The sequence below is a fragment of the Phyllobates terribilis genome, unplaced genomic scaffold (genome assembly GCF_046119375.1).
Source record: "Phyllobates terribilis strain yellow unplaced genomic scaffold, ASM4611937v1 Scaffold_4__5_contigs__length_816908805, whole genome shotgun sequence".
Classification (NCBI taxonomy): domain Eukaryota; kingdom Metazoa; phylum Chordata; class Amphibia; order Anura; family Dendrobatidae; genus Phyllobates; species Phyllobates terribilis.
In genome coordinates, this window is record NW_027362764.1 from 685900285 (window position 1) to 685925922 (window position 25638).

The 25638-nt window shown below is 44.8% G+C and overlaps 1 non-coding gene and 3 pseudogenes across 1 annotated transcript; all 4 read left to right on the plus strand.

Moving 5' to 3' along the window:
• Positions 1 to 13263: 13263 nt before the first annotated feature.
• On the plus strand, positions 13264 to 13382 carry LOC141267013 (5S ribosomal RNA). Its single transcript, XR_012321032.1, has one exon. It is a non-coding gene; the product is annotated as a 5S ribosomal RNA (ribosomal RNA).
• Positions 13383 to 14002: 620 nt separating this feature from the next.
• LOC141270213 (5S ribosomal RNA) lies at positions 14003 to 14117 on the plus strand (annotated as a pseudogene).
• Positions 14118 to 15052: 935 nt separating this feature from the next.
• LOC141269377 (5S ribosomal RNA) lies at positions 15053 to 15171 on the plus strand (annotated as a pseudogene).
• A 621-nt stretch (positions 15172 to 15792) lies between these two features.
• LOC141269068 (5S ribosomal RNA) lies at positions 15793 to 15912 on the plus strand (annotated as a pseudogene).
• Positions 15913 to 25638: the final 9726 nt, after the last annotated feature.

A 25638-nucleotide genomic window follows, 5' to 3' on the forward strand; every position in this document is an offset into this window, starting at 1 on the left:
TGCGTGTTAGACGGCACCGCTGTTGCTGTGTGCGCTATACCTTGTTAATTTCAAGCCAATTTTCGCACAAATATACAGATAGCTTGGGAGTAGGGAATAGTTGTGATTGCAGTCCTTTTAAGGACTAGGTTACAGCATTTCCTACGACTTTTATCAGGGAGGTCTGTGCTCTTAAATAGATAGGTTGTGGGAGTAAAGACTAATTGTAATTGGAGTCCTTTTCAGGACTAGGTTACATCAGTTCCTATCAGTTTTTGCCAGGCAGGTCTGTGCCAGTGCTGTGCAAGTTTTTTTCACAGCATTTGGCTGAATCTAGCAAAGCTAATCCTTTTTGGCCTATTGCAGAGTGTGTTAGTCAGTGGAGTAGCCTATCTGTGTTGCAAGATATACCACCTGTGTATAGAATACCAATTTTTTTACTGCACCTAGTGAAGTAAAATCTTTTGGGCATAGCATCATTCTATTAGTCCATCTATACTGACCTCCATCAGGTTGCAAATTAAAACTAATTTTTATCTGCATCTACAGTACCTCTGAAAAAATATTTGGGCTTCTACCTGTGTGTGGGACTTGTTGTATTAGTCCATCTATACTGACCTCCATCAGGTTGCAAACTGAATATATTTTTTTCCTGCATCTACCTCTGAAAAAATATTGGGCTTCTAGCTGTGTGTGGGTCTTGTTCTATTAATCCATCTATACTGACCTCCATCAGGTTGCAAACTGAATATAATTTTTTTCTGCATCTAGCTCTGAAAAAATATTTGGCCTTCTAGTAGTGTGTCGGACTTTCTCTATTAGTCCATCTATACTGACCTCCATCAGGTTGCAAATTAAAACTAATTTTTATCTGCATCTACAGTACCTCTGAAAAAATATTTGGGCTTCTAGCTGTGTGTGGGACTTGTTGTATTAGTCCATCTATACTGACCTCCATCAGGTTGCAAACTGAATATATTTTTTTCTGCATCTACCTCTGAAAAAATATTGGGCTTCTAGCTGTGTGTGGGACTTGTATTAGTCCATCTATACTGACCTCCATCAGGTTGCAAACTGAATATATTTTTTTATGCATCTACCTCTGAAAAAATATTGGGCTTCTAGCTGTGTGTGGGTCTTGTTCTATTAATCCATCTATACTGACCTCCATCAGGTTGCAAACTGAATATATTTTTTTCCTGCATCTACCTCTGAAAAAATATTGGGCTTCTAGCTGTGTGTGGGTCTTGTTCTATTAATCCATCTATACTGACCTCCATCAGGTTGCAAATTCAAAATAATTTTTTTCTGCATCTAACCCAGCCAATAGTTTTGGCCTAATACCACAGTTTGGCCACTCAGCTCTGCTCGGTTACCATCCATTGTTTTTTTGTGCAAACAACTCCAGAGTTGTGAATTAGTTAACCACCAAAATGAGTGGAAAAAGGCCTGCTGCTGGTGGAAAGGGGAATAGGCGTGTTGGGAAGGGGAAAAAAGGTTGTGTCCGTGGGGTAGGTGTTAAAGCAACAGTAACATCTGCAGAAGAAAGACCATCTTCCAGCCAAACTAAAATGTCTACTTCTTTTAGCGGACAATGTGATAAGATCCCTTTCTTACGGCCACGCCAATCGCTACAAATTCCAGATGAGGCACAAAAACAGCAGGTGCTTCAACGGATATCAAGTGCTCCTTTAAGTGGGCTCTCCTCCACATCAACTTCAACATCACAAATACTCCAGTCCTCAAAGGTGTCACCCAAATCGCACTTGCTTCCTCACAGCTCCCAAATCTCCAGCTGCCCGTCTGAGTATGAGGTAGAACAGATGGTTGAGTCTGCAGAGCTGTTTACTCATACTATAGCCTGGGAATCAGAGGTCGACTCCAGCGCTTCTGTGAATCCAGACGAGGAAATGATCTGCACTGATGCCCAGAATCTTTATGAGTCAGATCCAGGACCAGACGCAGAAGGTTCTGACCATAATGTAGACCCTCATTCCCAAACTGTAACTCCTGTTGGTGGAGACAATGAGGAAGACGATGATAAGACTCAAATACCTGATTGGAGCGACAACTTTAGTTTTTTGTCAGGGCAGGAACAGGTTGGCTCTGAGGACGACGGGTGTGATAACGCACAGGGTGATGATGATGAGGTCGGAGATCCCACTTACTGTCAACCCACAGTCAGCCAAGAGATGAGGTCAGCAGAGGAGGTGGAGGAAGATGCTAGTGACGACGAGGTCAGGTTGCGCCTTCCTGGACAGAGACGTAGTACTGGAAGCACGTCAACAACTGCATCCTCAAACACAACTCTGCCTCTCACCACAAGTCGTGGTGGCTCTTCAGGTCGCATGGGTGCTAAGCCTTGCATAGCCTGGGCATTTTTTCAGATCGATAAAGATGACCCAACTCGTGTTATCTGTAACATTTGTCAGCAAAAGCTAAGTAGAGGCCAAAAAATACATAGTTTGAGTACTTCATGCATGAACCGGCACATGGACATGAAGCATAAGTTGCAGTGGGAAGCTCAGTGTGCTACAATGCGGCCTAGTCGGCCGGGCCAACCACCGTCTGCCATATCTTGTGCATCCGCGGCCTCTTCATTCTCTGTGACTGGGGGGACAGCAGTCATACCTGTTTTGGGGCGCAGACCTGCCACCTCTTTACCCGCAACAGCCAGCGTGATTGGCAGGTCATCATTTTCTTTGGAGGTGGTAACATCAGCTGGTGTTGAGCGCTGTCCGACATCGATAGCACCACCTTTGGATCAAGGCAACCTAACATGTCCGCCTGCATCTTCCTCACAGACCGGCAGTTTGCCGGGGACACCCTTATCAACCCCGTCTAAGCACAACAGCCAGCCCTCGGTCCTTCAGATGTGGACAAGTAAAAGACCATTTCCTCCTAGCCATGAGAAAGCTAAGAGGTTGAATTTCACCATCTGCAAGCTCTTGGCTACAGAAATGCTGCCTTTCCGCCTGGTGGACACAGAGGATTTTCGAGACCTTATGTCCGTCGCAGTGCCCCAGTACCAGATGCCCAGTCGGCACTACTTCTCAAAGAAAGGTGTGCCTGCGCTCCACCAGCATGTCGCACATAACATCACCGCTTCTTTGAGAAACTCTGTGTGTGACAGGGTGCATTTCACCACAGACACTTGGACGAGTAGGCATGGACAGGGGCGTTACATGTCGCTGACTGGGCACTGGGTAACTATGGTGACAGCAGGACAAGGGGCTGCTGTCCAAGTCTTGCCGTCCCCACGAGTTGTGCGTCAATCCTCTTTATGTCAAAGTTCCTCCACTGCTTCTGCCTCCTCAACCTCCTCTCGGTCTTCCACCTGCACCCAAAGCCTGTCTGGTCATGCCACAAGCTTTCTAACTGCGCAGAAGGGATCCTGCACACCTCCTTACTATGCTGGCAGTAGGGCTCAACGTCATCAGGCGGTTTTTACATTGAAATGTCTGGGAAATGTGAGTCACACAGCTGAGGAGTTGTGGTCAGCTCTGGAGAACCAATTTCATGAATGGTTGTCTCCACTGGACCTGAAACCAGGGAAGGCCGTGTGCGACAATGCTGCAAACCTGGGTGCGGCCCTTCGCCGGGGCAATGTCACACACGTGCCTTGTATGGCTCACGTGTTGAACCTGGTTGTCCAGCAATTTTTAGCCCACTATCCCAGACTAGATGGCCTTCTGCAGAGGGCACGGTCGCTGTGTGCTCACTTCCGCCGTTCGCATCCCGCAGCTCAGCGACTTACATCTCTACAGAAGTCGTTGGGCCTGCCACTTCACCGGCTAAAATGCGATGTGCCTACCCGGTGGAATTCAACTCTGCACATGTTGCAGCGACTGTGGCAGCACCGACAAGCCCTGGTGCAATACGTTCTGACGTATAGCCTGGGCCAACGAGATTCAGAGGTGGGGCAAATCACGCTGGAGGAGTGGTCTCAGATCAGGGACCTATGCACCCTTCTGCACAGTTTTGAAATGGCGACGAAGATGTTTAGTGCTGACGATGCCATTATCAGCATGACTATTCCGGTGATTTACATGCTGGAGCACATGTTAAACAGAATTCGGAGTCAGGTGGTGGCACAAGAGGAGGTGGAGGAAGTAGAGGAGGAGGAGTTGTATGCGGAAGGGCTAACATCTGCAAGGTCCAGACGGTCGGCAGCACCAAGGCGGCAGGCATGTGAGGGTGGGGGAGATGGTTTTACCAGGGCGCATGGTAGCAGCCAAACTAGTGAGGAAGGTGCAGGAGCCCAGGAAGAAGTGGAGGACGAACTGATGGAAGACTCATCAGATGAGGGAGACCTTGATCACATTTCTGTTGTGCGAGGTTGGGGGGAGAGGACAGAGGAAGGAAGCATGATTGTTACCTCGCCACCAACACAACAGGGACTTGGTGCTCCTGGATGCGCAACACACATGAGTGCCTTCTTGCTGCACTACCTGCAACATGACCCTCGAATTGTGAGAATTAGAAATAATCCTGACTACTGGGTTGCCACACTGTTAGATCCCCGGTACAAAAGTAAATTTGCAGAAATTATTCCTGCCATAGAAAGGGATGCACGCATGCAGGAGTATCAGCAGAGACTGTTGCAGAATCTTACATGTGCTTTTCCACAAAATACCAGTGGTGCACGTAGTGAATCTCACAGTTCCAACTTGCCAACCGTGGGACCGTCAAGTGTTCAGCACTCAAACCGTAACAGAACCACAGTATCTGCTGGTAACATCAATTTTGCGGAATCATTTCACCACTTTTTTAGCCCATCCTTTGCAAGGCCACAGGAGACAAGAAGTCTGACACATAGTCAACGCCTAGAGACGATGGTACAGGAGTATCTCCAAGTAAACATTGAAGCCACGACTGTGTCACTGGACCCTTGCTCTTTTTGGGCTTCCAATCTGGATAAATGGCCGGAGCTAGCCACTTACGCCTTGGAGATCTTGTCATGCCCCGCAGCCAGCGTTCTGTCTGAACGTGTGTTCAGCGCTGCTGGTGGTGTGCTGACAGATAAGTGCACGCGGCTCTCCACTGATAATGTAGACAGACTCACGTTCATAAAGATGAACAAATCATGGATCCGAAACGACTTTTCTACCCCTGTGTCATCCTGGGGAGAGTAAAAGCTTGATGATTGGTTAAAATCACCCTACCAACCATTTTAAGCTTTCAAATTACTAATCATGTTTATCTGTATCTTGACTGGAAAATAATTTGGGCTTTGTAGCAGTGTGCAGCACTGATCCTATTAGGCCATCTATACTAAAGCTTCACCAGATTTAAAATTAAAAATAATTTTTAGCTGCATCTAGCCCGGAAAATAATTTTGGGGCTCCGAGATGCGCAAGGCACATAAGTGCCTTCTTGCTGCACTACCTGCAGCATGACCCTCATATTGTCAGAATTCGAAGTAATCATGACTACTGGGTTGCCACACTCTTAGATCCCCCAAACTTTTCGATCAACCTTTTCATTTTAATAAAGACCAAAAAAATGGTCATTTTTTAAATTATAAGCATTAGCAGGTTGTTAGAAACTGAAATCAAACAGTTTTCAACTCAAAACTTTATTCTAGGTGATGTTACATTTTCACATAGGACCCCTTGTTCGAAAGGAGCTTCTGAACTCTCTCGTCCATTGAATTTGTCAGGTTTTGGATGGTTTCTGCTTCAATTGTTTTGCATGAGGACAGAATACCCTCCCAGAGCTGTTGCTTAGATGTGAACTGCCTCCCGCCATCATAGACACTCCTTTTAATGATGCTCCAAAGGTTCTGAATGGGGTAGAGGTCAGGGGAGCATGGGGATCACACCATAAGTTTGTCCCCTTTTATGCCCATATCAGCCAGAGATGCAGATGTTTTATGTGCAGCATGAGATGGTGCATTATCATGCAGAAAAATGATCTTGCTGTGAAATACACGGTTCTTCTTCTTGAACCATGGCAGGAAGTGCTGTTTGAGAAAATCCACAGACATTATGGAGTTCATCTTTAGCGCCTTCAGGGATCCTAAAGGGGCCGACAATCTCTCTCCCCATGATTCCAGCCCAAAACATTACTCCACCTCCTCCTTGTTGGCGCTGTAGCCGTGTTTGCGTGGGGTGTCCATCAACCAGCCATCCTCCACTCCATCCATCTGGACCATCGAGCGCTGCACGGCACTCATCCGTGAACAAAACAGTTTTGAAATCAGTCTTCATGTAATGTTTGGCCCACTGGAGCCGTTTCTGCTTGTGTGAAGTGGATAGAGGAGGTCGACAGGATGGCGCATGCACAGCTGCAAACCTCTGAAGGACCCTGCATCTTGTTGTTCGGGGGACGTTGGAGGCACAAGCAGCTTCAAAAACTTGTCTGCTGCTATGACAAGGCTTTTTTGCCGCTGCTCTTTCAACCTGACGTAATTGCCTGTAGGAAAGAGTCCTCAATTTGCCCTTATCAGCACGCACACGTGTGTACTGTGAATCAGCTACATACTTCTTGATTGCCAAGACACTTCATCCTGATCATCGCACAATGTTGATTGTAGTCATGCCTTGACCTAAACACTCCACAATTTGTTGCTTCTCAGCAGCCGACACATCCTTTTTCTTTCCCATTTTGGCAGAAAATGTAGGCTGCTTAATAATGTGAGAGAGCCTTCTTAAGTAGTCTTGCCTTTCATTGGACACACCTGCCAAACTAATTAGCACAGGTGTCTGCAATTGCTTACAGTGATATAAAGAGCCCTGACACACATCACCATCAATGAGTTTAACTGACAAACAAACAAATTCTTCCCTTATCACTCCTAAACACTTTTTGCATAATAATTTGGAACGCAGTGTACATGTGCTTTTCCACAAAACACCAGTGGTTCACGTAGTGAATCTTACAGTTCTAACTTGCCAACCGTGGTCTGTATGGAGTTGTTCAATAAAGGGCCCAAAATTAAGATAACATAGATGGGAGAGGTCTCTATGAATAGGAATTCCTAAGTATTTGATACCCTGTGAGGGCCAGGCAAAGGGAAAGTTGGACTGGATGGAATCCTATATGGATTTGGGGAGGGAGACATCGAGGGCCTCAGACTTCGCTGCATTGATTTTAAAATTTTACCATGTAACAAAGTGATCTATTTCAGCCATAACAGCATGGATGGATATATGTGATTGAGTGATATATACTAGGACATCATCAGCAAATAGAGAGCACTTGTACTCGGTGCCTCCCACCTCAATCCACCTAATATTGGGGTTATGGCGAATTGATGAGAGCAGGTGCTCCGTCACTAGGATGTATAAGAGAGGGGACAGAGGACATCACTGCCTTGTCCCATTGGTGATTGTGAAAGGTGATGAAAATGTTCTGACGCACCCCCTGGGCCTTTGGACACCCGGAGCCGGACCCTTTTTGGTGGATGCTGGTGGTTGTAGTCTTCGTGGCGGCGACCCGGTTCCGTGGCTCAGGGCGGTCAAACCAGTGGCGGAACTATTTATGTGGTTTTGATGTTTAAATGTCCGACTACGCCACCCGTGGATTGCGGTCAGAGTGAACCGCCGCTACAGGGCAGACCGCTAAGGCTGGTGTTGTGGGTGCAGCAGAGCGTAGCATAACTCCCCACGGGAGGAGTATAGCCTCAGGGCAGTGTATGCGGAGGATGGGGGTGATGGTGCAGGGCAGCAGCAGTAACGACACGGAGTCAGTGATGCAGTTCAGGGCCTTTACTCACAGTTCTTATTATCCAGACCACGTCTGCAGGTAACGGCTGCCCACGTCGTACTGTGCTCACCAGGTGAGGGGCTCAGACAACTCCCAGATAACTTTGGAGCACTTCACAGGACCCCCTTTGTGTGTCCTTTGTCTGGCCTTTCTTACCAACACTTCTGTCCGGCTGCCTCGGGCCTCCTCTTGGTAAACTTGGTGCCAGTTTCCCTGACCCTATGTGGTGCCTTCCTAGCGGGTGTAGCGAGGGGCTGCGCCACATAAAATGTCAGAGCCTCCGGTTTCTAGCTGAGGGTCGTTTCCTGCCTCCACTAGTTCGGGGACCGGTCTCCCCCTTTGGCCTGACCCCTCCACGCAGGTGGATTCGGGCGTGCGGTGGCGACTCGCCCGTCCGCACCCCTGGGATCCCTTCATTCCTCGTTCCTGGAGCCTTCTCCGCTCCTCTTCCTTCCTTCTCCCTCTTCCAGGCCTGGGCCTCTGTTACTAGGCCCGCCTCCGGAGCAGAGCTCATGCAGAGCCCCTGCTCCCTGCCACTTCTGCTCAGACTTCTCTGCACTGAACTAAGATGGTGCCCACCTTTTATACTCCCTTCTCAATGCACCCAGGAACTGCTTCCTCCCTGCTCCTGCACTACAGGGTTCCCCTTCCTCAGTGTTCCCTCCCCCCACTCCAGCCAGGGACAGGGACTGTCGTGCCCATCTCAGGGGCATATTGGTCGCCCTGCCCCACGGCAATGTGGTGTAATGCATGCAGGTGTCGGGTCCTGATCCACACTCCATCCTTACCTGAGAGTGAGATATCACACCTCTGGGTGAGGTGCAATACGTCTGTAGCAACCGAGCCCTCAGGGTGCTACAGTTCCATTTATCTTCAGCCTAGGTGACGTATTGCGATACAGGGCCGTGATTTTGGCTATAAAAGGGTCCCCTAGACCCATACCCCAAGCTTTTTAAGAGAATCATATATGGCGTGCCAGGAGACTCTATGGAATGCTTTCTCAGCATCCAACGAGAGTATCTTATTACAAATTTTTAACTGCATCTAGCCCAGGAAATACTTTGTGCCTAGTAGCAGTGTCTGCTAGTCAGCGGATTATCCCGGCTGTTAAGCAAGCTGCACCACCTGTAGTTTAGACACTTAATTTTTTCAAAGGAAATGCTTCGGGACCATGGGATACTTAGTGAAGAGCATCAGGAGGCACCCCAAGGCATAGGGGCTGGGACTGGCAGTAGGATGCCTTGCGGTGGACAGCCGAGCTCGATCCTTATAAAAGCTTTTTAACTGCAGCAGCTTTAGTGGACGCTACTGGAGCTGGAATTACCGCGGCTGCTGGCATGAGACTTGCCCTCCAATAGATCCTTGTAAATGGATTTAATGTGTATTCATTCAAATTAGAGAGACAATTTAAATTAAAAAGCTTAGAGCTGCCTCCACCACAGGGGGGCTCGCTCGACCCACCAGCGGACAGGCACCAGTATTGGGAGAGGGGGGATGGCCGTCAGGGTTCACCGCGGCTCTGGCACAAACCCGGCGACACGGAGGTGGCACGGGCAGGAGCGGACTGGCCGTGTCGGCTTCTCACTTTTTGGATTTTAGAAGGGCATGACATGCCTATATCTGTGTCTCCCCCTCCTTTTACTCCTCCACCTCTTTTATTTTCGCATGACTATATGTACTTGTCACTTTTCCATGTGTTAGTTATGTCTTCTGAGCAGTTTGTCAGCTTTTGGACACCTTTGAAGGTGTTTTCTATGTGTTTTTGTTTGCCTGCCATTGGTTTTAACGGTGTTCGAAGGTGTTCGACGAACAGTTCGACGAACAGTTCGGCGAACACACGGGTGTTCGACGAACCGAACCGAACTCGAACACTACGGGGGTGGCTCAACACTAGTTACAAACCCCTGCTGACTCTGGTTAATCACTTCATTCTTATCCATGTACTTACATACATGTTGTTTAATAATTTGTTCAAAGATCTTTCCTGGTATAGAAGTCAGACTCACCGGCCTATAGTTCCCTGGGTCCACCTTCTTCCCCTTTTTGAACATAGGAACAACATTTGCTCTTCTCCAGTCTTCTGGGACTTCTCCTGTTCTCCAAGAATTTTCAAAGATTATGGAGAGTGGTTCTAAAATTTCTTCTACGATCTCCTTCAGTACTCTGGGGTGTAATTCATCTGGACCTGGAGACTTGAACTCATTTATGTTAGCTAAATATTCCCTCACAATCTTTCTGTTTACAGATAACTTGGATTCCTCTATTCCTTTAAAAGGACAGTGAAGATCAGTTGATGTTACATTTTCTTTCTGAGAGAAAACAGATGCAAAATAGGAATTAAAAAGTTCGGCCTTCTCAACATCCTCTCTTACCATTTCTCCATTTTCATCCTGTAAAAATCCTATAGCATCTTTGACTTTTCTTTTACTTTTGACATACCCCCAAAATCCTTTTTTATTGCTTTTGACATCTCTTGCAAGCCTTAATTCATTGTCCGCTTTAGCTAACCTGATACGTGCCCTGCAGGATCTGCAGACTGCATTAAAATCTTCTTTAGATATGCCTCCCTCTTTCCATTTAATAAACATTTCTTTCTTTCTTTTTAACATGTGTTTAAGTTCTGTGTTCATCCATCCTGTTTTCCTTAAATGCTTCCCATTCTTCCTACTTTTCGGGATTGTTAACGATTGTGCTTTGAGAATCTCATTTTTAAAAATTTCCCATCCTTCCTGGACATTTTTGTCCTTAAGGACATCCAGCCATTGGATCCCTCCTATTCTCTTTCTGAGTCTCTTAAAATCTGCCTTTCTAAAATCTAACCTTGAAGTTTGAGTCTTCACATGTCTTCCTCCTCTAGTTATCCAAAATTCTATAATAGCATGATCGCTGCCTCCTAGGGTCCCAGCCACCTTTACCTCCTCAACCATTTCCTCCCTGTTTATTAGGATTAGATCCAAAGTAGCAGATCCCCTTGTTTTTTCCCCTACCTTTTGGAAGATAAAGTTGTCAGCAAGAGAGGATAAGAATTTGCTTGACCTGTTAGTTTTACTTGAGAGATTCCCAACAAATGTCTGGATAGTTGAAATCTCCCATGACCACTACGTCATATTTTTTTGAGAACTTGGTCATTTGATACATAAAGAGTTCATCCATATCTTCAGCTTGCCCAGGTGGCCTGTAGTAAATGCCTACAATGGTGTCCTTTCCGTTGTTCTCTCCTTGTATTCTTACCCAAACAGTTTCCACAGTACTCCCAGTCTCTGAAGCTTCAATCTCTGTGCAGATATACGCTTTTCTAACATACAATGCGACACCTCCTCCTTGTTTATCAAGTCTGTTTCTTGCAAATAAGTTGTAGCCTTTTAGCCTTTTATTCCAATCATGTGTATCGTCCCACCAAGTTTCAGTGATTCCAATGACATCATATTCCTTTACCTGCATTAGTAGTTCCAATTCTCCTTGTTTGTTGCCCATGCTTTGTGCATTTGTATAAAAACATTTTAGTTTGTGATTGGTTTCTCTTCCTCCCATATTTTTATTATTTAAATTGTTTTGTCTTTGTTCTTCCTTTCCACTTCCAGTAGCAGAGATCTCAATAGTATTTGTCAGCTGTATGGCTTTTTCTGGCCTTTTGCTTCCCTTCCCACATTGTTCTAGTTTAAAGCTCTTCTGATGAGTGTAGCAAGGCGACTTCCAAATACATGTTTTCCAGTCTTCGTAAGGTGCATCCCATCTCTAGCAAGTAGTCCATCGTATAGGTAATTCATTCCGTGATCCAGAAATCCAAATCCTTGTTGACGGCACCATCGATGTAGCCAGTTGTTCACCTGTAGAATCTTATTCCACCTCATTGTTCCATGGCCATCCACTGGGAGGATGGATGAGAAGACCACCTGCGCTCCCAATTCTTTCACTTTCTTGCCTAAGTCTTCAAAGTCACTGCAGATGGTTTCCAGGTCCTTTCTTGCGGTGTCATTTGTCCCCACATGTATTAGCAGGAATGGGTAGTGATCTGTAGGTCTGAAGAGTCTTGATATCCTGTCAGACACATCTTTAATTTTTGCTCCTGGAAGACAGCACATTTCTCTTGAGGTTATGTCTGGTCTGCAGATAGCGGCCTCTGTTCCTCTTAACAGGGAATCCCCCATGACCACCACTCTCCGTTTTTTCTTCACAACATTCTTCTTTCTCCATCCAGGAGGATTCTGAGGGCTTACAAGGTTATTCATTGCTGGCAAAGTCTTATTTTGCTGTATTTCTTCATGGTTCTCCTGCGTGAGAGCCTGGTACTGGTTCCTGAGCAGTATGGGTGCTGACTGCCTCTCGATCCTCCTGCTTCTGTGGGTCACATGCTTCCATTCCTCTGTTTCGTCAGGTGCAGTTCGAATTTCTTCTCTTTCTGAATCATGAAGAGATAATTCTGCTCTGTCTAAGAACTCTTCACCTTCCTTAATGATTTTCAAGGTAGTTAATCTCTCTTCTAGATTTCGCAACTTTTCCTCCAACAGGGACACAAGCTTGCATTTCTGGCATGTGAAGTTTGGCTTTTCCACTGGCAAGTCTGTGAACATGTAGCAGGATATGCAGCTCACCAAATGGCTCCTGGACTCTTCCATGTTCTTATTGTTAATGTTCTGAAAACAGTGAAAAAAGTTTTTCCCTACTGCCCAGCTCAGCTAGCATGGAACGGCGCCTTGCCGGACACCGACCTTATGTAACTTAGATGATGGAAGCCAAAAGTCCTCTGAGCCAGTTGCCGCTAAGTACGCTACCCTGCCGCCTTCACGCAGGGCTGACACTGAGCTCTTTGCCACGGCTAGGAGTGCTTATTGAGTCCGCAGCTCGCAGTGTGGAAATGATGGCGTTAAAAGCGCCCGGGGCTGTGAAGGGGCCAGGCTTTCAGCAGGTGCCAAAGGAAGGTTTTGGATGCCGGCCGCCTAGCGAGGGCCTGCAGAAGTAACATGTTTCTCTGCAAAGAAGCTTGTGTAACCAAGCCAGACGGCTGACAAAGAGCTAACCTCAGTGCAAGGAAGGTGCGGAAGGAATTGGGGAGGGGGGGTGGTGATTCCTGCTAGGGCCCTGAAATCATAAAACAGGCAGGAGAGTCTGACGCATGGTGATGGAGAGGTTGTAGGGGCAGATAGGGGGTGTTGTCACGTGCGAGCACGTGTGCATGCTGGCTTGTGTGTGAGAGTGCGCTTCCTAGGTGTGGCGCGCTGCAGACAGTCAAAGGGATTGTTCCCATTCATTAAAAGTTAATCCCCGGCTGCAGCCTATTAGAAAGCAACTAACTGCGCTCTACTCACCCTACCCGGGTCTACCAGTGAGTCTCGCCTCTGCTCCCGGCCTGTGGCATTGGCTGTGAAGCTGACGTTCCGTCGACAGCGCTGCAGCCGATCAGTGAGCTCAGCGGCTCTGAGTGGGGCGTTGTGTCTACACGACCTTTTAAGGAAGCCAGCAAAAAAATTGAAGAGAAGGGAAAGCACAAAAGGACCTGGTCTTGTTGAGCACTGGACAGGGCAGCTGGCAGCCACACGTCAAAGTAGAAAAGCAGCAAGTGAGAGGCTTATCTCTGCCTATGGCCATACCACCCTGAACACGCCTGTTCTCATCTGCTCTTGGAAGCTAAGCAGGGTTGGGCCTGGTTAGTACTTGGATGGGAGACTGCTTGGGAATACCAGGTGCTGTAGGCTTTTGCTTTTTCTTTCCTTCCACCAGCAGGGGGCACTCTCTACTGTGCCTTTTTTCTATTCCCTTTCACAAGTGCACACATTCATTCTCTTTTTTTTTTTTCATTTGCTTTCTCTCTTGCGCTATTTCATCTCTGCAAAATACCAGCATCCTTCTGATCACCGTGGGTCTCCAGCATTGTAGCTTCTTTACTTTTAATATTAGGTCCTTTTCACCAGGACCAGCGTCTCCCGCATGGCTGGAGGCAACCACCGGTAACCCCAAGCAGAAGACCTTTGCAGGCAACACGACCCTCCCCCCTGAAGAGCAGCTCAAAGTCACTGGCAACCATCTCACCCTCTTCCTTCATTCACCCCTGGACGTCTCGCTCCGCCCCCAAGTTACGGGTCCAGCTTGCTCTTTCTGTCACATTACCGCGATGAAGGGTTTAGCCTGCAGGAGACCCTGCGCCGAGACATTTTTGAAGACACCTGATGCGGCGGGTGAATCACTGCTAAACAAACCACACCTGTAGGGACGGCACAGCCTTTGCATGGACCTTTTGGAGCCCGCCCCGTCGCGGCCAGATTGCTCGCCACCAAGCGATCCTGAGAAAGGCTGGCCGGGCGATGGATCGAGCAGCGTCTACTGGCCATACCACCTTGGATACGCCCAATCTCGTCTGATCTCGGAAGCAGGGCTGGGCTCAGACAGTACTTGGATGGGAGACCTCCTGGGAACACCGGGTGCTGTAGACCATTTTGATGACGTTTTGCCCTACTGCCCAGCTCGGCTACCATGGAACGGCGCCTTGCCGGACACCGACCTTAAGTAACTTAGATGATGGAAGCCCCAAGGCCTCTGAGCCAGTTGGCAGCTAAGTACGCTACCCCGCCGCCTTCACGCAGGCCTGACACCGAGCTCCTTGCCACGGCTAGGAGTGCTTATTGACTCCGCAGCTCGCCGTGTGGAAATGATGGCGTTAAAAGCACCCGGGTCCGTGAAGGGGCCAGGCTTTCAGCAGGTGACCAGGGAAGTTTTTGGATGCCGGCCGCCTAGCGAGGGCCAGCAGAAGTAACATGTTTCTCTGCAAAGAAGCTTGTGTAAGCAAGCCAGACGGCTGACAAAGAGCTAACCTCAGTGCAAGGAAGGCAAGGAAGGAATTGGGGAGGGGGGGGGGGTGATTCCTGCTAGGGCCCTGAAATCATAAAACAGGCAGGAGAGTCTGACGCATGGTGACGGAGAGGTTGTAGGGGCAGATAGGGGGTGTTGTCTCGTGCGAGCACGTGTGCATGCTGGCTTGTGTGTGAGAGTGCGCTTCCTAGGTGTGGCGCGCTGCAGACAGTCAAAGGGATTGTTCCCTTTCATTAAAAGTTAATCCCCTGCTGCAGGCTATTAGAAAGCAACTAACCGCGCTCTGCTCGCCCTACCCGGGTCTACCGGTGAGTCTCGCCTCTGCTCCCGGCCTGTGGTATTGGCCGTGAGGCTGACGTTCCGTCGACAGCGCTGCAGCCGATCAGTGAGCTCAGCGGCTCTGAGTGGGGCGTTGTTTCTACAAGACCTTTTAAGGAAGCCAGCAAAAAAATTGAAGAGAAGGGAAAGCACAAAAGGACCTGGTCTTGCTGAGCACTGGAAAGGGCAGCCGGCAGCCAGACGTCAAAGTAGAAAAGCAGCAAGAGAGAGGCTTGTCTCTGCAAATGGCCACACCACCTTGAGCACGCCCAATCTCATCTGATCTTGGAAGCTAAGCAGCATGAGGTCTGGTTAGTACTTGGATGGGAGACCACCTGGGAATACCAGGTGCTGTAGGCTTTTGCTTTTTCCTTCCTTCCACCAGCAGGGGGCACTCTCTTCTATGCCTTTTTTCCATTCCCTTTAACAAGTGCACACATTCATTCTCTTTTCTTTTTTTCATTTGCTTTCTCTCTTGCTCTATTTCATCTCTGCAAAATACCAGCATCCTTCTGATCACCGTGGGCCTCCAGCATTGTTGCTTCTTTACTTTTAATACTAGGCTCCTTTTCACCAGGACCAGCGTCTCCCGTGTGGCTGGAGGCAACAACCGGTATCCCCAAGCAGAAGACCTTTGCAGGCAACACGACCCTCCCCCCTGAAGAGCAGCTCAAAGTCACTGGCAACCATCTCACCCTCTTCCTTCATTCACACCTGGACGTCTCGCTCCACCCCCAAGTTACGGGTCCAGCTTGATCTTTCTGTCACATTACCGCGATGAAGGGTTTAGCCTGCAGGAGACACTGCGCCGAGCCATTTTTGAAGACACCTGATGCGGCGGGTGAATCACTGCTAAACAAACCACACCTGTAGGGACGGCACAGACTTTGCATGGACCCTTCGGAGCCCGCCCCGTCACGGCCAGATTGCTCGCCACCAAGCGATCCTGAGAAATGCTGGCGGAGCGATGGATCGAGCAGCTTCTACTTGCCATACCACATTGGATACGCCTGATCTCATCTGATCTCGGAAGCAAAGCAGGGCTGGGCGCGGACAGTACTTGGATGGGAGACCTCCTGGGAACACCGGGTGCTGTAGACCATTTTGATGACGTTTTTACCTACTGCCAAGCTCGGCTAGCATGGAACGGCGCCTTGCCAGACACCGACCTTAAGTAACTTAGATGATGGAAGCCCCAAGGCCTCTGAGCCAGTTGGCAGCTAAGTACGCTACCCCGCCGCCTTCACCCAGGCTTGACACCGAGCTCCTTGCCACGGCTAGGAGTGCTTATTGACTCCGCAGCTCGCCGTGTGGAAATGATGGCGTTAAAGCACCCGGGGCCGTGAAGGGGCCAGGCTTTCAGCAGGTGCCCAGGGAAGGTTTTGGATGCCGGCCGCCTAGCGAGGGCCAGCAGAAGTGACATGTTTCTCTGCAAAGAAGCTTGTGTAACCAAGCCAGACGGCTGACAAAGAGCTAACCTCAGTGCAAGGAAGGCAAGGAAGGTGCGGAAGGAATTGGGGAGGGGGGGGTGATTCCTGCTAGGGCCCTGAAATCATAAAACAGGCAGGAGAGTCTGACGCATGGTGACGGAGAGGTTGTAGGGGCAGATAGGGGGTGTTGTCACGTGCGAGCACGCGTGCATGCTGGCTTGTGTGTGAGAGTGCGCTTCCTAGGTGTGGCGCGCTGCAGACAGTCAAAGGGATTGTTCCCTTTCATTAAAAGTTAATCCCCGGCTGCAGCCTATTAGAAAGCAAATAACTGCGCTCTACTCACCCTACCCGGGTCTACCGGTGAGTCTCGCCTCTGCTCTCGGCCTGTGGCACTGGCCGTGAAGCTGATGTTCCGTCGACAGCGCTGCAGCCGATCAGTGAGCTCAGCGGCTCTGAGTGGGGCGTTGTGTCTACAAGACCTTTTAGGGAAGCCAGCAAAAAAATTGAAGAGAAGGGAAAGCACAAAAGGACCTGGTCTTGCTGAGCACTGGAAAGGGCAGCCGGCAGCCAGACGTCAAAGTAGAAAAGCAGCAAGTGAGAGGCTTGTCTCTGCCTACGGCCACACCACCCTGAACATGCCCGATCTCATCTGATCTCGGAAACTAAGCAGGGTCGGCCCTAGTTAGTATTTGGATGGGAGACTGTAAAATAATAGTCTTCCTGTATTATTTTTTTCTACTGAGGACTTCTCAAAGTATCAATATCACGATATTCTTATAAAAAAATGGATCTATTTATTCTTAGATTGTCTATTAAAAAGAATCAGATTGCAGCAGGTACATACAATAATTAGTTATAAAGTAATTGTCCATTTGTCCATAATTAGCTTAATTGTTGAGATTCACCCATCTTTCCTTGGATCCTGGCTGGTAAATCATGTCTTTGTCCAGCATGTGTCCAGGCCTACATGTCATCTGCTTCTCAGCATGAAGATTCTGTGTCTTGTGGGGTGGGCAGAGCAAGAGAGCCCCCCCTTTCTGTACCATGGGCTTTTATAGCCAGTCGTATGGACACCTGTTCTACATATGGTAGTGAACCAAAAATACACACACAAATAGCGCATGTCAACTAGACACGATGGCTGAGGCATAGAACTCAGAAAAATGATTATCGATTAACATTCCAAATGAATTTCCATAATTAACCATTTAACATTTCCCCCTTTTTTGAGAATAAAAGGACTTTAACTGAAAAATCTCAAAAGAAGATACATTTATCAATCATTTTTTCTTTCCTTCTTCCTTGGCAATATCATTAAATTTCCATAATAATAATAATAATAAGATCAATATCGGATTATTGTTATATAATGATGTGAATTCATGTTATGGTAAGCCATGACTAATATTCATTTAATATGTATAATTATACTTCCCTATATCTAAATTGAAGCAATCGCGGGTTCAATCGACATCGTCTGATGTCATCGGGTCTTCGTCTCGTCTTCTTCTTGGTTCTTTTATAACACAGTCTTTAGATGAAAACTCCTTTGAAATAAATTACAGCATGTAGATATTGTACAGTCCATAATTGTGTTCATTATTGTTCAGTCCATAAACTGTACTCTTTATTAGAAAGATCATGTGTGTCAGTTGATAAGAAAACAAAGTCCATGGATGAAATGTAGCTTTGATATCTGCGCAGTGTCACCTGGACTTACGTTGGATCGTCTTTGGAATCTTCCGTGTGTCCGCACTGGTCTCGTGTCACTTTTGGAACAGATGTGACGTCTTTGGTCAGTAAAGCAAGGGTTAACTTGACACTTTCCTGCTTTATATAGCACCATAAACAGTACTCAGTCCTTTATATACAGGACACATATGCCTGGTATTACCTGTTCACCAGCTTTCATTGAAGTGTTGCAGGTGATAAGAAACCAGTGGAACGTGATGAAACTTGAACACAACACAGTACATATAGGATCATCGTCCTCTGCCGTCCTGGTGATCAGTGGTGTGAATTGTATTGTATGTAATGGACACAGTCTATTATAACACTCAGCATTCACACCTGTTACCTTCTGAGACGTCCGGATATCAGTTGCTTCTTCTTGTAACTTTTGAGAATCTCTTTGATTTATAAAAATTAAAAGTCTTTATTAAGATAGAATTCATAATTGCGATGTCTTGATTGAAGTCTTCATTCCCTAATCTGATACCAAATCTGGCAGTTTTTCCTAACCTATAATATCACAGCGTACCATAGCAATCAGTAAAATCCATCTAATTATTATCAAAATATTAAAATAAATTATGTTTGGAATAATAAACAATAATAGATAATAATTCATTATCAAACAAGTTCTCCATATGATAGAACATTTTTATGTCATAGGTGTAATTACCTTTTCCAACCCATATTAAATATTAATGTGTTTTCTCAATTGAGATATTGAACTGAAATAAAATCAAATGAGAATTAAGAAATGAAAAAATAGAAAAATAAGAAGTATAAATAAAGAATAAAATTTTAAAAATGAAAAATAAAATTAAGAGTAAAAATAAGAATAAAAATAAGGCCTTTAAATTTTAATGACAAATGCAGAGTAATTATATTCTCCATAAAAAATACCCTTATATCTCCATTATCTGGATGATTTCATATTTGTCATAACCTTGTACCACCAAAAAATATTAAATTATGAAAGTTTGCATGTAATACCCTTCTTAATTATACCATAGTACCTTATTATTATTTCTTCTTTATTAAAGTGTGTGGAAAATAAGTATTGATCAAAAGTGATTATGTAATCAGGATCAAAAACACATTTTCCCCCTTAATACCAAAAATATTATTTTATAAAATTTATGTATATATCAGAACCCAATTAAAAATAATTATTCTTCTAGAAATATTGTGCATAAATTTCATATCGATGAGTAGCATAGATTTGACTAAAGAAAGGTGTGTACCTATTTAGGTAACCATTAAAAATAATATTATAGTTATTCAAGAATATTATCATGTGGAAAATTATTCTAAATATAAATTTGCTTTGTAAACCATTTTGATGTGTGGTTGCCCTTATCCACTATTAGTTAAATCAAGAAATAATAATTATTAAAGAAATATAGAAATATATATATGTAGATAATACCTAATTATGTATTATAATTTCCTCAGAATTAAATATATTTTTGTACCTTCACATAAAGAAACATTTTTTTTTTTTAAACATACAAACATACGAGGCCTCTGTCACATCAATCACACTTAGCAGCTGCTGATTTACTCATCTGTCACCTTCACTCTGACATTCACAGATCTGTTCAACTCAAACATTCTACATATGAAGTTTTAGATATATATATATATATTTAACCCAAAATTGTTGTATCCCAATTTATTAATGCGCATTGCCATATCAATTGAATATCTTTATATTTCTTTGAATATTCCCCAAGTACATATTATATAATATGAGAGTAAGTCACTGGAATTTCAGACACTTGAAAAAACTCTTGTCTTAGATTCTTTTTTCACTGGCTGCCCGGTCTTAAGTTACATCAGTTGAAAATAGAATGAATGGGATCCTATACTATTAGCTCAAAGTTCAAAGGCCGCAGCTGTCACACGTCATGCTGTAAAGCTACTTTAATTTGCACGAACACTTCATGCACAGAAAATATTAGCAACACAAAAGAATTAATAAGTATTACATATATATTATAGTTCAACTAGATATATTGTTATTATTTTAAATTGTTATACACATAAAATGATGCAATTTTTTCACTTCCTGTGTGAATAAAGAAATAAATCCATTTTAGAGTTCTTTGATCAAATCCTGCTTTGGAATGAAAACTCTAAGGAAATATAAGAAAATAAAATTAAATATCAAATTCATACAGAAACAGAATTATTTAAATATCTTATACATATATTGGTTGGTTCTAATGTAATTCAAAATATTGCTACTTAAATTTATATATATGAAGTTCTAATTTATTAATTAATATATATATATATATATATATTTTATAAACATATATATATAAATACAATTATACGCAATCTCTACTTAGACAAGTGTATATATATATATATATATATATATATATATGAACTATTAGAAACTATGTAACTACAATTTTACTGTATGAGATTATAAATAAATATTGAGACATTGTATTACATTTTGATACAACATTAAAATTACAGTTTTTCCTTAGCCACTCCCTAAACCAAATCTTCTGTCTCTCTCAAATATCTCCAGGAACGCCCTATTTAGGAAAGACATTTTTCTATCCTTCAAAACCTCAGAGAACTGCCTGTTCTTCTGTCCACATTACATTATGTCACAGTGAGTTGTTCGTCTCACCTGTCTCTGTCCATCAGTTTCAGCCATTTTCCTTTTTAGAGAATCACAGTTCTGACTGAGAATTAACTCATTCTGTGGAGAGATGGATCTTTGCACTGGCTGATATGGCTTATAACATATATGAAATCTTCTGCGTATTTGATAGAGTTCACTATGGGGATGACTCAGTCTAGGAGAGTTTGATATTGGCTTTTGGTAAGATTTTACCTTTCCTGGTTTTATAAATTTAGCTTGATTTATTTTCTTTTCACGATTCTCATGTTTTCTAACAAAATCCAGCATCTGCGCACATTCAAATAATGAATTTTTTTGTGATGCCATAACTTGGGAAACTGAATTTAGGAATTTGAATTTTTGTACAAAAGTTGTTATCATATGTTGTACTTTTCCATTTTTGATGAGAGCTTTGTACAACCGTTCAAATATGGACATGCATGTATATGTACATTCCTTCCTACCAATCCTTAGTTTCTGCAGATCTTCTATGTTGGGAAAATCCTTTGTGACACAATAAATCAAATATCTTAATCTGTCCGAATCATTTTCCCATCCATTAGGAGAGTCATTTTCACAGGGCATTAAATGTAAACGTCTGGACAATGTCACAGGAATCCATATTTTAAATAATTGATTCCTCTCCTCATTGGATAAATTAAACTTATCAGAGAAGCTCTCAAATGTCTCTGAATTTCTACAGGCATGGATTTTGACATCATATTTTGGCATGATTTTGTATAATTTCAGCAAATTTTTCCTCATTTTAATTTGGAGTTGAGCCTGGGTAATTCCAGAATTCTCTGATATTTTTAGTGGCTCTTGTACGTCCGTTCCTCCTACGTCACTCACGTCTCCTCCCACATCACCTAGTATGTCGGTTTCTCGTATGTCAGTCATGTCTCCTCCCATGTCAGGTTTCTGTATGTCCGTCTCTTGGTCAGACCCAAGGTCACCTTCAGTTACAGACACGTGTCTTACTTCTTGTTCATTTTCCACATTACAGTCAGAATCAGTATCACCGTCTGACACTTCTACACTATTTTCCTGCTTAGAAATCTCTAACACAAGACTATGAAAAAAATCTACCAAATGTAGAATATTTCTCAATTTCTGTTTGTCTCTATTTACCAATTTAGAAGTTAACTGTAAATTCTGCAATTCACATTCTTTGTATAAACTGAGTGTTATGCACACGCCCGGACTGACTGGCGTGTGCGTGTTTATGTAGTGATTCCACTCTGCCATGAACCGGAGAGTGCCTGGAGGGGCGTAACTAAGTATCTGCCCGATCCGACCAAGGTCGCACGACGGCATACGACACCAGTGCACCAGGGAGGAACCGAGCAGAGGAACCAGGGTCTACTCCAGGTCAGACTCCGGACACGGCTGTTGACCCACACCGGGGAATACAGGAACAGGCAGACTAGAGCACAGGCTGGGTAGGGTCCAGTACAGACTGGGAGACAAATTCGAAACCGCAGACGCGGTAGACAGAGCTGAGCAAAGCGAAAACCGCAGACGCGGTGGACAGAGCTGAGCAAAGCGAAAACCGCAGACGCGGCGGACAGAGCTGAGCAAAGCGAAAACCGCAGACGCGGCGGACAGAGCTGAGCAAAGCGAAAACCGCAGACGCGGCGGACAGAGCTGAGCAAAGCGAAAACCGCAGACGCGGCGGACAGAGCTGAGCAAAGCGAAAACCGCAGACGTGGCGGACAGAGCTGAGCAAAGCGAAAACCGCAGACGCGGCGGACAGAGCTGAGCAAAGCGAAAACCGCAGATGCGGCGGACAGAGCTGAGCAAAGCGAAAACCGCAGACGCGGCGGACAGAGCAGAGCAAAGTGAAAACCGCAGACGGGGCGGACAGAGCAGAGCAAAGCGAAAACCGCAGACGGGGCGGACAGAGCAGAGCAAAGCGAAAACCGCAGACGCGGCGGACAGAGCTGAGCAAAGCGAAAACCGCAGACGCGGCGGACAGAGCTGAGCAAAGCGAAAACCGCAGACGCGGCGGACAGAGCTGAGCAAAGCGAAAACCGCAGACGCGGCGGACAGAGCTGAGCAAAATGAAAACCGCAGACGTGGTGGGAACAGGGCTCTGTTCACACAGAGCAGACTAGAAGGGAAAGGCAGAACCAGATACCCACAGGGTACTTGCAGAGAAGTAGCGAGTGGACCACAAACTCACAAACGGAAGTACAGTGACAACGAGCAGGAGTTAGGTACGAGTTCAGACTCTGCAGAAAAAGGAATGGAACGGACATAGAGGCAAAACAGGTAAAGAATAGGAGAGAGTTCAGACAGTAACTGAGTGTACGGAGGAGACCGACACTGCAGCGGGATACAGGAGCGGGTCTGGGAATACGGCCCCCAGAGAGGCAGGACGAACAGGCAAGGAGCGTGTTCAGACTGGCCTGGAAATACAGCCTCCAGGAAGGCGGAACGAACAGGCAAGGAACGAGTACAGACTGCAGGTTAAGGTACACAGATAGGACACAGTACAGACACGGGAACTGATACCGCAAGGCAGGAGAGATAGACAGGACTCAGTTCAGACACGGAAATTGATACCGCAAGGCAGGAGACAAAGACAGGACTCAGTTCAGACACGGGAACTGATACCGCAAGGCAGGAGACATAGACAGGAATCAGTTCAGACACGGGAACTGATACCGCAAGGCAGGAGACATAGAACGGGACCTGGCACCTTCAGAGTGAAAGCACACACTGAATGAAACACTATGCTCAGGCAGGGATAGATGGGAGCAGCTGAGCTATATACCAGGTGACAGACAGCAAAAGGCTGAGGACGCACAAGGGGTGTGACCCACAGCAGGTACAAAAAGCAGGAAGTGATCGGGCGCCACCCTTAAGCAGCAGAAACAGACAAAAACAGACAGAATGGAGGGAAGCCAGAGAGACATTCTGGATTGGAGATCAAGTGCGCGCTCTTGCACAGTGGGAGATGGACCACCATGCAAGGACGCCGCCAGGTATGTTACACTGAGCCACAAAACTTCTATGTCATCTCCTACATTACCTTTGAAATTAATATTACTTTGTTTAGCAAAAGAAGAAATTATATCCATATTTTGCTTACCTTAAGATTCCTTGGCTTCTCTTTATCAGCACGTCCTGTCTTCAGTTCGTCTGAGTCTTTTCCTGTGTGATTCTGTTCCTTGTTAGTACCTCTGCTTCCTGTCTTTCCTCAGTCTGTAGGTCCTTTCTTACTGACACGTGAACAACAGCTGTTCAGCTCGTCAGGACTCCCCCCTTGTTCACGGAAGAAATTCACTTACTTAATTTAAAAAACAAAAAAACAGGACTGGCTGGCTCACCATTGTAAAATAATACTCTTCCTGTATTATTTTTTTCTACTGAGGACTTCTCAAAGTATCAATATCACGATAATCTTATAAAAAAATGTATCTATTTATTCTTGGATTGTCCATTAAAAAGAATCAGATTGCAGCAGGTACATACAATAATTAGTTATAAAGTAATTGTCCATTTGTCCATAATTAGCTTAATTGTTGAGATTCACCCATCTTTCCTTGGATCCTGGCTGGTAAATCATGTCTTTGTCCACCATGTGTCCAGGCCTACATGTCATCTGCTTCTCAGCATGAAGATTCTGTGTCTTGTGGGGTGGGCAGAGCAAGAGAGCCCCCCCTTTCTGTACCATGGGCTTTTATAGCCAGTCGTATGGACACCTGTTCTACATATAGTAGTGAACCAAAAATACACACACAATTAGCGCATGTCAACTAGACACGATGGCTGAGGCATAGAACTCAGAAAAATGATTATCGATTAACATTCCAAATGAATTTCCATAATTAACCATTTAACATTTCCCCCTTTTTTGAGAATAAAAGGACTTTAACTGAAAAATCTCAAAAGAAGATACATTCATCAATCATTTTTTCTTTCCTTCTTCCTTAGCAATATCATTAAATTTCCATAATAATAATAATAGTAATAGTAGTATCAATATCGGATTATTGCTATATAATGATGTGAATTCATGTTATGGTAAGCCGTGACTAATATTCATTTAATATGTATAATTATACTTCCCTATATCTAAATTGAAGCAATCGCGGGTTCAATCGTCATCATCTGATGTCATCGGGTCGTCGTCTCGTCTTCTTCTTGGTTCTTTTATAACACAGTCTTTAGATGAAAACTCCTTTGAAATAAATTACAGCATGTAGATATTGTACAGTCCATAATTGTGTTCATTATTGTTCAGTCCATAAACTGTACTCTTTATTAGAAAGATCATGTGTGTCAGTTGATAAGAAAACAAAGTCCATGGATGAAATGTAGCTTTAATATCTGTGCAGTGTCACCTGGACTTACGTTGGATCGTCTTTGGAATCTTCCGTGTGTCCGCACTGGTCTCGTGTCACTTTTGGAACAGATGTGACGTCTTTGGTCAGTAAAGCAAGGGTTAACTTGACACTTTCCTGCTTTATATAGCACCATAACCAGTACTCAGTCCTTTATATACAGGACAAATATGCCAGGTATTACCTGTTCACCAGCTTTCATTGAAGCGTTGCAGGTGATAAGAAACCACTGGAACGTGATGAAACTTGAACACAACACAGTACATATAGGATCATCGTCCTATGCCGTCCTGGTGATCAGTGGTGTGAATTGTATTGTATGTAATGGACACAGTCTATTATAACACTCAGCATTCACACCTGTTACCTTCTGAGACGTCCGGATATCAGTTGCTTCTTCTTGTAACTTTTGAGAATCTCTTTGATTTATAAAAATTAAAAGTCTTTATTAAGATAGAAATCATAATTGCGATGTCTTGATTGAAGTCTTCATTCCCTAATCTGATACCAAATCTGGCAGTTTTTCCTAACCTATAATATCACAGCGTACCATAGCAATCAGTAATATCCATCTAATTATTATCAAAATATTAAAATAAATTATGTTTGGAATAATAAACAATAATAGATAATAATTCATTATCAATCAAGTTCTCCATATGATAGAACA